The sequence below is a fragment of the Oryctolagus cuniculus genome, chromosome 3 (genome assembly GCF_051225735.1).
Source record: "Oryctolagus cuniculus isolate XC-2025 breed Fujian yellow rabbit chromosome 3, ASM5122573v1, whole genome shotgun sequence".
NCBI lineage: Eukaryota > Metazoa > Chordata > Mammalia > Lagomorpha > Leporidae > Oryctolagus > Oryctolagus cuniculus.
Window position 1 is genome coordinate 56227868 of NC_142869.1, and position 12981 is coordinate 56240848.

At 35.4% G+C, this 12981-nt stretch overlaps 1 long non-coding RNA gene across 1 annotated transcript in view; it reads right to left on the reverse strand.

Annotated features, from left to right (window-relative positions):
- Positions 1–485: 485 nt before the first annotated feature.
- The window catches only part of LOC149127343 (uncharacterized), a 213118-nt gene continuing 200622 nt past the window's right edge, over positions 486–12981 (reverse strand). The window contains exon 4 of the long non-coding RNA XR_016231480.1: positions 486–954. This is a non-coding gene — a long non-coding RNA (uncharacterized LOC149127343). The remainder of the gene's footprint in view (positions 955–12981) is intronic.

The window sequence follows — 12981 nt, forward strand, 5'->3', positions numbered from 1 at the left end:
TTTCTATATAAATATAATTTTTGTCTGTAAAACACCTGCTTGTTGAGGCTAGTGCTGTGGCGCAGTAGGTTAAAGCCCTAGTCTGCAACACTAGCATCCTACATGGGTATTAGTTCGAGTCCTGGCTGTTCCACTTCCAATCCAGCTCCTTGCTAATGTGTCTGGATAAGCAGCAGAGGATGGCCCAAGTTCTTGGGCCCCTGTACCCATGTGGGAGGCCTGGAAGAAGCTCTTGGCTCCTGGCTTCAGATCTTTTGGATCCACTCAGCTCTGGCAGTTGCAGCCATTTGGCGCGTGAACCAGCAGATGGAAGACCTCTCTTTTTGTCTCTACTTCTCTCTGTAACTCTGTCTTTTGAATAATTAAATCTTCTAAAAACATCTGCTTGTATTTTGATTGGAATTTATTGACTATGGATCAACATAGAGCAAATGACTTATTTTCTATACTTTAAATGGAATTTTATAGTATGTTAATTATATCTTAATGAACTGTTAGAAAATAATTTTATAAGATAAAGATGTCAAATTTTAAAAAAAGGTCTAAAAATTAGAATGGCTACTTCTCCAAAGAAGATATATAAGTGGCAAACAGTCAAACAAAAGGTGCCATTAGGAAAATGCAAGTATGTCAAATTTCATGACATTATGGGAATGGGAGTCACTGTTTTGATTCACTTTAAAAAATACAGCCTGTCACACTTCAGCATTTTTCTTTTCTCCTTTTTTAAAACATTTTATTTATTTATTTATTTGAGAGGCAAAGTGTCAGACAGAGGAAGAGATAGAGATAAAGGTCTTCGATCTGCTGGTTCACTCCCCGGATGGCTGCAATGGCTGGAGCTGGACTGATCCAAAACGAGGAGACAGGAATTTCTTCTGGGTCTCCCATGTGGGTGCAGGGTCCCAAGCACTTGGGCCATCTTCTATTGCTTTCCCAGGCCATGGCAGAGAGCTGGATTGGAAGAGGAGCAGCTGGAACTCAAACTGGCACCCATATGAGATTCCTGCGCAGCAGGAAGAGGCTTAGCCCACTTCCCCACAGTGCCAGCCCTGCATGTTTCTCTTTAAAACATCCCAGTTCTAAATGAGAATGTGAGACTTGATTCCCAGCTTCTCTAGTTATTATCTATTTGAGCATTCATTAGCCTACTCATTAAATAGCTTTTGAGTGATTAGAATAGGCTCTAGGCTTGGATTTAACAACAAAACAAGTAGACAAAGACATTTATCATTATGGAGCTTTTTGCCTAGCTTCACTAAATTTACACAGAATTTTTCAAATCTATACATTCTGAGGATTTTGAGCGACTAGGAATTAAATGAATTTAAGCTATAAAGCCGGATGGTTGAATGTACACAACATGTGCTACCACTATCCTGATCTCAAAATCATGTCATCATAAAATCTAGTCTTCCTTCCTAGTGACCAAGATATCATGTCTGGCACTGATCCCTTTTCATAAACAAGCAGTGAACAAAAATTAGAGACTGATATTATTTCAAGTGACTTCTAGTTTTGGAAAAGAGTTGTGGATTTTAAATAAGAATATTTTCCAAAAAGAAGGAATAGATAGATTTTATCTTAAGTAGTAAATGAAAGGTCATGTGAAAGACTTATCTAAAACAGAACACACAAATGTCCACATCATTTTAAAATATTTATAAATGTATATTATATTTTAATACAAATATGTTAATTTCAAAATTGTTCATAGGTCCTACTAGATTTGAAGAATTCATTTGCTATCATTCAAATATCTAGGATTAGGATTACAGGACTAGAATAAGTATAGATTTTGCTCCTAGTGGTGAAATCATTAAAATATTTAAAAAGGAAATAAACTACCTTGTGAAATAGCAGATACACAAATCTTTTTTGGGGGGAAATGTATCAGAGAACCTCTCAAATACTTTTATTTTTAATTGAAAATCCATAGTCCTTGTTACAGATCTCTACGATGAGAATTACAAAATCTTAAAGAAAGAAATAGAAGAGGATACCAAAAAATGGAAAAATCTTCCATGCTCATGGATTGGAAGAATCAACATCATCAAAATGTCCATTCTCCCAAAAGCAATGTATAGATTCAATGCAATCCCAATCAAGATACCAAAGACATTCTTCGCAGATCTAGAAAAAATGATGCTGAAATTCATATGGAGGCACAAGAGACCTCGAATAGCTAAAGCAATCTTGTACAACAAAAACAAAGCCGGAGGCATCACAATACCAGATGTTAGGACATACTACAGGGCAGTTGTAATCAAAACAGCATGGTACTGGTACAGAAACAGATGGATAGACCAATGGAACAGAATTGAAACACCAGAAATCAACCCAAACATCTATAGCCAACTTATATTTGACCAAGTATCTAAAACCAATTCCTGGAGCAAGGACAGTCTATTCAATAAATGGTGCTGGTAAAAATGGATTTCCACATGCAGAAGCATGAAGCAAGACCCCTACCTTACACCTTACACAAAAATCCACTCAACGTGGATTAAAGACCTAAATCTACGTCCTGACACCATCAAGTTATTAGAGAACATTGGAGAAACCCTTCAAGATATTGGCACAGGCAAAGAATTTCTGGAAAAGACCCGGGAGGCACAGGCAGTCAAAGCCAAAATCAACTATTGGGATTGCATCAAATTGAGAAGATTCTGTACTGCAAAAGAAACAGTCAGGAGAGTGAAGAGACAACCGACAGAACGGGAAAAAATATTTGCAAACTATGCAACAGATAAAGGGTTAATAACCAGAATCTACAAAGAGATCAAGAAACTCCACAAAAACAAAACCAACAACCCACTTAAGAGATGGGCCAAGGACCTCAATAGACATTTTTCAAAAGAGGGAATCCAAATGGCCAACAGGCACATGAAAAAATGTTCAAGTTCACTAGCAATCAGGGAAATGCAAATCAAAACCACGATGAAGTTTCACCTCACCTCAGTTAGAGTGGCTCACATACAGAAATCTACCAACAACAGATGCTGGCGAGGATGTGGGGAAAAAGGGACACTAACCCACTGTTGGTGGGAATGCAAACTGGTCAAGCCACTATGGAAGTCAGTCTGGAGATTCCTCAGAAACCTGAAGATAACCCTACCGTTTGATCCAGCCATCCCACTCCTTGGATTTTAATCAAAGGAGTTCAAATTGACAAACAAAAAAGCGGTCTGCACCCTAATGTTTATTGCAGCACAATTCACAATAGCCAAGACCTGGAACCAACCTAAATGCCCATCAACGGTAGACTGGACAAAGAAATTATGGGATATGTATTCTTTAGAGTACTATACTGCAGTAAGAAACAACGAAATCCAGTCATTTGCAACAAAATGGAGGAATCTGGAACACATCATGCTGAGTGAAGTAAGCCAGTCCCAAAGGGACAAATACCATATGTTCTCCCTGATCGGTGACAACTGACTGAACACCAAAAAGGAAACCTCCTGAATTGAAATGGACACCATGAGAAATGGTGACTTGATCAGCATAGCCCAGACTGTTAATGAACAACTTAATGCATTATCCCTCTTAGTATTTTTTTTTTGTCTGTTCTACTTAATATGACTGGTTTAATTCTGTAATTATCACACAGTTATTCTTAAGTGTTGAAAATTAACTGAAATGTGATCCCTGTTAAACATAAGAGTGGGAATAAGAGAGGGAAGAGATGTATAATTTGGGACATGCTCAAGCTGACTCGCCCCAATTGGTAGAGTTAGAAACATACCAGGGGATTCCAATCCAATCCCATCAAGGTGGCATGTACCAAAGCCATCTCACTATTCCAAGTGATCAATTTCAGTTCACAATTGATCATAATGAAAGGACTAAGAGTCAAGGGAGCACATAAACAAGTCTAGTACCTGCTAACACTAACCGATAGAATAAATAAAGGGGAGAGTGATCCAACATGGGAAGTGAGATACTCAGCAGACTCATAGAATGGCAGATGTCCTAAATAGCACTCTGGCCTCAGAATCAGCCCTAAAGGCATTCGGATCTGGCTGAAAAGCCCATGAGAGTATTTCAGGCATGGAAAGCCAGGACACTCTGGCAAAAAGATCTCTGTGAGTGAGATCCCAGTGGAAAGAACAGGTTTTCAAAGAAGGAGGTACCATTCTCTGAAGGGAGGAGAGAACCTCCACTTTGACTATGACCTTGTCTAAACAAGATAAGAGTCGGAGAACTCAAGGGGCTTCCATAGCCTTGGAAACTCATGACTGGTGCATAGGGAGATTGCTGATGCCATAAACAGGAGTGTCAATTTGTAAAGTCAACAACAGGAGTCACTGTGCACTTACTCCTCATGCAGGATCTCTGTCCTTAATGTGCTGTACATTGAGGCTTAATGCTATAACGAGTACTCAAGCAGTATATTTCACTTTGTGTTTCTATGGGGGTGCAAATGGTTGAAATCTTTACTTAATGCATACTAAACTGATCTTCTGTAAAAAAAAAAAAATTATCAATTCCCAACTTGACTCTCACTGTGATTAAACATGACAATAGGTCTGCTCTGATTTCATCATCATTTAAAAAAAAAATCATCTATTATTTTTCACTTTATGTTTCTGTGTGGGAGTAAACTGTTGAAATCCTTACTTAATGTATACTAAGCTGATCATCTGTATATTAAGATAGTCGAAAATGAATCTTGATGTGAATGGAAGGGGAGAGGGAGTGGGAAAGGGGAGGGTTGTGGGTGGGAGGGACGGTATGGGGGGGAAGCCATTGTAATCCATAGGTCGTACTTTGGAAATTTATATTCATTAAATAAAAGATAAAAAAAAAGAAAATCCATAGTCCTTGAACAATAAGCTTCACAATGAAAAAACAGAATTTAAGAAAACCCCTATTTTTTTTTTTTTTTTGACAGGCAGAGTGGACAGTGAGAGAGAGAGAGAGAGAAATGTCTTCCTTTTCCGTTGGTTTACCCCCAAATGGCTGCCATGGTCAGCACACTGCAGCCTGCGTACCACACTGATCTGAAGCGAGGAGCCAGGAGCTTCTCCTGGTCTCCCATGCGGGTGCAGGGCCCAAGCAGTTGGGCCATCCTCCACTGCACTCCCAGGCCACAGTAGAGAGTAGGACTGGAAGAGGAGCAACCGGGACAGAACCAGGCGTCCCGACCAGGGCTAGAACCCAGCGTCCCGACCAGGGCTAGAACCCAGGTTGCCGGTGCTGTAGGTGGAGGATTAGCCTATTGAGCTGCAGCGCCAGCCATCCTAAATTTTTAATATTCCAGATCTTAAGATCTTTACAAATATTATAGAAAAATGTGTTCTATTTTCTTGTTTTCCTGTTTAGCTCTATTACAGGTTTGTCAATATTTGTAAGTCAATAATTATTATGAAAAACAAGTGTGTTGTAGTTAGTTTTGATTAAATTTATGTGGGTTAAAATAATCCACATACAAACATATATCTGTATATATACATATGTTTGTATAACTACTTTAATACACTTCTGTATATACAAATGGATAATTTTTATGAAGAATTAATATCTGCCAGATACTGTCAATCACTTTTCCATTAGTAATAGAGAATACAAGGTTCTTAATGAAATTCTCCACAGGAATAGAGAAAACTAATAGATTAAATGTGACAAAATGTCACAAACTATTTTTTCAGGTTTTTCTTTTATTATTACCATACAACTTTTCTAATAAAGCTGATACACTTGTATTTCATAGGACAAGTTTATGTCTATGCTTCTCATTCATTCTCTTATAATTCACCAGAGAATTATCTAAATAGATATTTAATGTTTCAAATGGTATACAAGTATTTATAAAATATGATCTGGACACAATGTTCTAAGTGGAAAACAGCACAAACATCACAAAAATATGAAAGGTAAATCTATAAATTCCTTTCAGATGTGCCATAACCCTCCTTTAATGAGTCTTCCAAATCATAGCTCTAGAAATATAGTTAATTGTTTATGAATTGTGAAATAAAACAATGTGACATGATTGCAAATGAGCTCCAGACAGTAGTTTCTCTTATTTTGGGGTATAAGATGATATTTGGGAACATCATGCATTCAAGCATAATGATATAAAAATTATATTAATAACAGCAATTATTCATTTAACCCATTATTTATCACCAGAGTGTTAGGCTGTTTTTGAACATAATAGGTTATAGCGCTTAGAGTAACCCTGTGAAGTAGATCATTTTTAGTATCCCCATTGTAAAGAAGGGGGAAATTGTGGCTTAGAAAGTTTGGTAACTTTGTCAGCATAAACATAGTCCCCAACAACAGAAATTTTACTGTTATCTGTCTTACTCCAACATCACAGCACTCCCGTTCAGCTTAGAGACTTGGGCAACAGTTGTTGAGCAGGTAATATAACTGATTGAGAAATAAGAAAACAAGTTAATAGGAAATGGAGCACTAATGAAGAAAGATTATCTAAAGGCTCAGTGAATGGCAACTAATCAAAAATAAATCCTATTAAAACATGATATTGAAACGAATATTGATGTCTATCCCTTCATCATTATTAAGAATAATTTTCCTTACAGAGAGTCAGAGTGCAGTATTAATAAACATTGCTTGTAGGTTGGATGAGAATTATTTATAGTTAAATAGTTAGGTTGTGTGAAATAATAGGGACAAAGGGATAATTTTGCCTCATATAATATATGGTTATTCTCAGTTTTCATATTTCACATGAAGCCTTTGCCTCGTCTTCGGTTCTCAAATATATTTTACCAGTTTGATTGATAGTGCTTGAAGTGGCTACAAAATAACATGCCTTATCTATCAGTTCCAAAATATGAGTGTCTGCTTATTCAGCATTGTGTTTTAAAAATGCTTAAGGACCTGGAATTTATATTTATAAAAAACATTCATTTGAAAATTACATCTGAAAGCTCAATTCAAACACCTTTGCATACTCATATTTATTGATGAATAATCAAACACTGCTGGAGGAAATGTCACTCAGTGACGATTTCTCACTGTGGTGCTAGAGAAATACGTGTGGCAGTATTTCATATCACCATATGGAGAAACAGATATTTCAACTACCACTGTCTCAGACATTTTATTTTCCTAAATCATTAAGTTATTAGGCTTTGTTTTCTTGTATCATATTAACAGTGTAACTAAAATTTTTCTCATTTGTAGATAAATTTTTGTTCTCCACATATATCTAAACATTTTCCATAAGAAAACTAGGCCAAAAATAATACTTTCTGTATCTGTGTATATAATTTTGAATCTTCGGGGCAGTGAGAATTACACTGAGACTATACAGATGAGAGACTGTCACAATAAATTGGTGACAGGAATTATGTTTCACCTCTGAGTGACTGAGCTGTTTCTAGCCATAGCTCACATTTTGTTGAGAGACACATGGCAGTAGACATATTCTAAAGTTCTCTCAGGAGTTTTAAAGAATGAAAACGCCTTGGATTTGAATTCTTTTATGATCTATACCTTATCTGCTGCAAACAGATCCTTTTTAATAAGTCTTACACATAAATATCAATATTTTACAATCATTTTCCATTAATTTCAATTACTTTACAGAATTTATCATTTACAAAACAATCTCACCTATTTTTTGATGTTACCATAAGTTATTCAGGAGTAAAGGAATGACAGTATCATTCCATTGATAAATAAATCTTAAATTAAAAACTTATTGTGTTAACCCCTGATGCTATAGTTGCCCATATGACTGACAAGCTCATGCCTGCTTAAAGATCATATAACTAGTCTCACAAAGCTTTATTTTATTCTATTCTATTTTATTTTATTTTATTTTATTTTATTTTTATTAACTCCTTTCTAGGGCTAAGTTATTCTGTAAAAGTAGCTTTTTAGTAGCACCAGTCTCTTTCGCAGACTGTATAAATCACTTTAGTTTTGTCTTATTTGTCCATTTATAATTGCTGAAAGCAAGTCATCTTATTAAATCCTTAACCAGTTTTCCTTATAGTTCTGGATTCTTAGAGGCAAAGGGGCAGGGAGAATTTAACTCTGATTTGTGGAACCCCTAATATATAGTTTGTGAGTCAAATAAATTATCTCCATATTCTCCATGTGCATTTTATAGATTACTGAACTAATATATACTGAAATTTAAAAAATTGATGAACAGTAAAGCTTCTGAATGTTAGAACTGTGGTTTATTTCCAGGTCTCCCTTGTCCCAGTATAGACCATACTATGCCATTTGAAAATATCTGAGATAACTGCATTCATTTTGATTTTACTTGCACTGCCAAAATGAAGTCTGGTTAAATGAACAAATGAGAACCAGCTATTTTTTATTTTAGTTGTCCATGATTAGTGCTTAGCCTAAATAAGCATTTGATGAAAAATGATTTTTTCCTTTGAGAATTTAATGTTTGTTTGACGTAAAAAAAAAACTGGATTAGTCTAATTTACATTAAAACTTTCTCAATAAAATATCAATCTTAACTGTAAAAGAAAAGTAACTGTAAAAGAAAAGCTACATAATTCTCTTGGAGTTTTACAAAGTGTGGTGCTGCACTAAAGAATCAGACAAACCGCTCCAGGGATCCCACCCTCAATGGAATTAAAAAAAAAAAAAAAAAGGCTGACTAGCCTACTCATCCTAGACAAGTTTTGATCATTGAACAAATTGAATATTTTCAGTTAGCTCACTTTTACATTATTTATCTAAGAACTGGCATTCCTCTGATCTACTTAGACTTTTCTTTCAATCATCAAACACATGTCCCTTTATCTCTCTTTTCCCCAGTGTTGTAGTAGCTCAGAGCAAAGCTGAGAGCAACACCAAAATGCTTTAATTTGCTTTTTTGTTTCAAATTCATTTTATAATTCGCCTCCTGGGGCCACACCTACTCTAAAATCTCATGGTTTCAAGTCTTTTTGTATTTTTACTGGAGACTATAAAAAACTTTCAAATTTCACTATTAAAAAAAGTCTCCTTACATACATAAATGATTGTAAAGGTCAAAAATTTGCATTCATTTCTGTATTCATTAGAAAGTGGAAAGTCTGGATAGTCTGTCTTAAAGACTGAATGGCACAGAGGCCATCACTTTTGAATATTAAGGTCTTCTATAGCTAGTTTTTATTGCTATTCAAAGTATAGTTCTTTTGCTGGAAAATACTTCCTGCAGTTGTCTCATTTTTAAAATCCATGGATGATTGTTAACTCTTAAAACCTACCTACAGAATTACTTTTTTACAGCGATTGCTCAAAAGATCAATAGCTCAAAGAAACTTCCTGTGGAATCCAAAGTTTAGAACACCCTTCAAGTTATCCCTGGTATCACCAAATGCACTTTGCTTTTCTACCAATTCATTCATTGCTAGCTTGAGAGTGTTATATGGCTTTGAATATTTCAAGAACCTCAACTGTGGTGAAAAACTACCATTCTCATGGAAATTAAATCTTGGTAGTATTGGGTAAGAATGAACTATACTAATATCTTGCATGGAACGGCTTACATTTTTCCTACTCCCAGCTTTCTCTGTAAATACTACAGTGCTTCTGGTTTATATCTGGTCACAAAACCAGTAACTTTGCTGCCAGAGGTGGAGGATTTAATTTGAGGAAGACATAATAACTCACGGATTTGGTGAGTCACTAGAGAAGAATCAGCTCAGAACTCATAGCTTTGTGTTCCAGATCAGCACAAGCAGCTTGGCAGTGGGAAATTCACTAGATCCTGGAAGTGACAATATCACAGAGGTCTAGAAGTAAAATCTCCATACCATACCTACCACTGATGTTAAATGATATACAAATGATAAAGATTTGAGGGATTCTAGTAAAAAAGTGAAAGAAAATGGAGACTTGATAATTGGCTGCAACTTTAAATTCTCCAATGTATATATAAACAAACTGACAGAAAAGGAAAGCCCTAGAGACAAGGATGTCTTACTATTATTGGTTCCCTAAATATGTTTTGGAATTAGTGCTAAAAATAAAAAGCTTAAAATACCTCAGTGGAGATAGCAACATCAGCAATTTTGAAGGAGACAGATTTTACAGTTTAAATCAAGTGAAGGAAACAACCATCCTCAAAAACTAACATGGATTCCAAAAACCTACAATATATTCCCTAAGAGGACCAACTGTAAACCAAAAATTCTCGAATATGAAAATAAGAATTGTGCTCACTATATTTTAATGTTTAAAGAACATAGATTACATAAAGCAATAACTATAGCAGAGTGTTGTTAGATTTTGAAGAAGTCTAGATATAATATGTATAAATGATAATAACAGCCAAGGAAGGACAAAATAGGGCTACACTAGACACAGTTCCTTTAATATACCAGAATTAAGAGATCACTAACCTAAAATGATCTATATGGTAAACTCTTCATAATGGAATAGCATACATAATCCTTTCAAATTTAACTAAAATATTATTGAGGACAGCTCATGATTATGATTTTGAAAATGTTTCAAACAAGCATTTAAAGAAATAGTATTGGGGCTGGCACCAAGGTGAAGCAATAAAACCTCCACCTGAGATTCCAGCATCCCATATGGCCGCCAGTTTGAATCTCAGCTGCTCCACTTTCGATCCAGCTCCCTGCTAATGTGCCTGGAAAAGCATGGCCCAAGTGCTTGGGCCCCCATGGGAGACCTGGAAAAGCTTGTGGCTCCTGGCTTCATATGGGCCCAGCTCTGATAGTTGTGGCCATTTGGGGAGTGAACCAGCAGATGCAAGATCTCTCTTTCTGCCTCTCCTTCTCTGAAATTCTGATTTTTGAATAAATAAATAATATTTCTTAAAATAATATCAATAATTGCCAACATCTGGAAATAAGTTGAGATACTGAATATATAAAATCTGACACATTCATGCAGTGGAATATTATTTACCATAAAGGAAAAAAAAAACAAAATATTGATGCATGTACCTGTAGGAATGACTCAGAAAAATCATGCTTATTTAAAGATTCTAGAGACAAATGACTGATTATGTTAAAAATGCATTATGAAAGTTGCTAGAAAAAGTAAAATTACAGCGCACAGTCAGTCAAAGTTTAACTGTAGTTAGTGGTAGGAATGCACATTGAATATAAAAGGTATGGAAGTCAGTTTTTCAGGGTGTTTTAATTATTCTAAAACTTATATATGATTAGAATTTATTGAAACTCATTGAATTGTAAAGTTAAATGACTTTTAGCTGAAAGGTAAATTAGACTATAATTGTAATGTTCAAAAAAAGTTCAGGGAATGCAAAATACCAATAGTTAGTTATTTAAATACATTATTTGGAAAGATCATTGATTTTTACCAATCTTCATATAAGCAGAAATACAATTAGTAAAAGTGGCAATATTTGGATTTACTTATATTCTCTTATGCCTCATATGATCATATGTATATTCAATAAACTCAAACTTTCTCATCTATAAACGATTCAGAAGCTTAGTCATTAATGTTTCCAAGTTACATTTCTTATATGTTTCTATTTTTCCATTACAGCTGCATTTCAAACTAAAAATAAAGATTGAGCTGATTTTTTTTCTCCATTTCCTTCTTGGGTTATTGCATCTGTCACTAGTAAAAATTAATATGAATCATACACCATGAACAAAAATTTTGGAGTGCCTGAAGTAAAAATAGACATTTTCCTAGAACCTGTGTCTTGTAATCTTTATATTTGAAAGGTAAAGAGAAAGCCGAGGTAGGGAAGGGGGGCTCCCATCTCCTGGTTCACTCCCCAAATGCCCACAACATTCAAAGATGGACTAGGCCAAGGCCAAGTGCTAGGAACTAAATCCAGGTCTTTCACTTGAGTAGCAAGATCTCAACTACTTGAGCAGGAATCAGGAGCCAGACCTTAAGAGGGTCGAACTACACGCCAATATGCAATGGGGGCATCCTAACTATCTTAACTGCCAGGCCAAATGCCCACTCTTTTTTAAAAGTCTCTCTTTGGAAACAATTAAACCAAACGATAAAAATCTGAAAATGGTGGTTATTTTTATTAGGGAAAAAATAACTGTTAAATAATGCTTAATCATCAAAGATTATTCCTTTATAGTCTTGGCAAATAAATAAATGTGCATGTGTCCATGCAATATATATATACATCTGGTCTACTTTCTCAATTACACAATTACATGAATGTAAACTAGCATAATATAATCCTGTTTGTCAAAGTTTGATCATGTATGCTTCAGCATCTTCACACTACACTGGCATACACAGAGATATCCCAAGTCTTTGTTCAGTAGCTTACTAAAAGGAAGAATAACTTGCTTCATTATCTGAAATTAGTACTTTACGGTGCCTATATTAACAAGTAATATAATAACAACAAATTACATCTATAATACCAAAAATATTTATTCACTATTTATGGCCTAATCATCCATAGGTTTTATTATATTTAATTGTCACACCAAATTTTTGATACAGATGACAGGATCTCTAGAGAGTTTACCTAGTAGAATAAAGGAATTCTTCAAGATCGAAATCAATGAAATACAAATGAAAGTGATTACAGTTTGGAAAACAGGTAATAAATCACTCAAGCTAGTGATCTCTATGTTGTGGGGTAGCTGGGGGCAGGTTCTTATCTCCAATGCAAGAAAGAATTTGAAGATGAGACATAAGTAAATGTCCGCGGACCAAGATCTATTTGCTTACACAGCAAAAGGACACACTGAAAAGGAGTGCAGGCAGGCTCAAGAAACAGTGGAACTCATTGAGGATTGTGATCACCACTTTTATGATCTAGAGGCACAGGAGGTAGTATCTGGCATGAGGTTTAATTGAATATTCAGAAGGGATGGAGGTTGGCACAAAGCTTGAGTATCATCCATTTCCTTTTCCGTTTTTGAGATCTCAGAAGTATAAGAACATGAGGTGCATGATGGGAGTAGGAGTGTCAGCTTTGGTTATTTTATTATAATGCCATTACAAGCTAAATTTCATTGCAGGAACACAGCTGGCCACCATGTTGGATATTTTTGGCCA